General features: G+C 39.1%; 1 non-coding gene across 1 annotated transcript; it reads left to right on the forward strand.

The window, feature by feature from the left end:
- The first annotated feature begins 436 nt into the window (after positions 1–436).
- On the forward strand, positions 437–543 carry LOC141710274 (small nucleolar RNA R71). The gene has a single exon (XR_012570802.1). It is a non-coding gene; the product is annotated as a small nucleolar RNA R71 (small nucleolar RNA).
- The last annotated feature ends 1,170 nt before the right edge of the window (positions 544–1,713 follow it).

The raw sequence follows: 1,713 nt of genomic DNA on the forward strand, positions 1-1,713 counted from the left end.
GGATGATTTCTGTTATTAGGATGATAAGTAGCTGGAACAGGCTACTGCAGTCGTTGATAATTGTTCACATACTGAACAGATTCATTAACAAGAGAACACTGATCCGTAGCATTAGAGCCTGCGCAAAGCTCACAGACAATAGCTATTTGATTGACTCCATAGTTGGCTAAAGAATCGACCTTCATAGACAGCGCTTAGTAGCTGTAGCTGCGCTATAATAGCTGTAGCTGCATCAACTTCCAGAATATTTGCTACCTTCCCAGGCATCATCCTTTGAATTGGGTTTTGATAGTCGTTTGCAGCCATAGTTTCAATAAGATTATAGACTTCAGTATAGCTTTTGGCCCACAAAGCGCCTCCAGAAGCTGCATCGAGCATGGGCCTAGATTGGGCCCCCAAACCATTGTAAAAAACAGTGATCACCATCCAGTCAGGCATACCATGATGTGGACACTTTCTCAACATCTCCTTGTAGCGCTCCCAAGCTTCACACATAGATTCTCCTTGTTGCTGCGCAAACCGAGTAAGATCACTCCTTATAGCTGCAGTCTTGGCCATTGGATAGAACTTCACCAGAAACTTTTGCGCGAGATCTTCCCAAGTAGTGATGGACCCAGCTGGTAAAGAATGTAACTAGTCCTTAGCTTTGTCCCTCAGAGAGAATGGCAAAAGCCTCAGCTTGATAGCCTCATCAGTAACACCATTATATTTTAAAGTACTACAGATCTCGATAAAATTCCTGATATGCATGTTGGAATCTTCAGTCGCAGCACCTCCGAAAGAAACAGAATTCTGCACCATCTGAATAGTGCCCGACTTGATTTCAAAAGTATTGGCTTAAATTGCCGGATTAATGATGCTTGACTGAATGTCATCAATTTTAGGCCGAGAAAAGTCCATTAGAGCTGGATCAGCTGGAACTATACGATAACCCATTGTTACAGGTTCTTTCTTCTCACTCTCTGTATCTGAATCTTCAAAAACTATCTTCTCCAAAAAGTCAAGAGCTAAATCTGTCTCCTCAGCCGTATCAAGATTCCTCTTGCGGGTGCGAGAACGTGTTTGCATAAATGCTCGCTAGAGTACCTGAAACACAACCGGAAATAGTAAGTAACAAGTCTTAATCAATGAATTCTAATGACCACTGATGGCAAGTACATAAACTAAACAAATTAACACCCAGTCCCCAGCAGCGGCGCCAAGAACTTGTTAGGCACAAAGCATGCGCTAAATAAATCATGTAAGTATACGCGTTCGCAAGTAATATAGAATGATTTCTAGTTCGTTCCCACAGAGACTCTGACTAATTATATTAAATTAACACTTACTCACCATTGTATGATTACTCTTCAATGTCAAGATAATAACAATTAAGGTTGATTAACTAATATTAACTACGAGAATTAAACACTTAAATTATCAATATTAAACACACATGAGATCATAACTTCATTACTACTTCATTCAATAGTTATTGTTATTACCTTTAGCATGTAATGCTGATGATATTAATCGAACAACACGAAACTGAAAAACGCCAACTTTCGTTGTACGAATACCATTCTACCAACCATCCACAATTAAGATAGAAATTGAACAGGCATCAATTATATTGAGACCCTATATGTCTATAGAATTTGACAACAAACGATTTAAGCACAAATTATTCATTATGATTACACAGGGCAAGTAAAACGGTTAGAGTTACCCATT

Source organism: Apium graveolens, chromosome 2 (genome assembly GCF_009905375.1).
Source record: "Apium graveolens cultivar Ventura chromosome 2, ASM990537v1, whole genome shotgun sequence".
NCBI lineage: Eukaryota > Viridiplantae > Streptophyta > Magnoliopsida > Apiales > Apiaceae > Apium > Apium graveolens.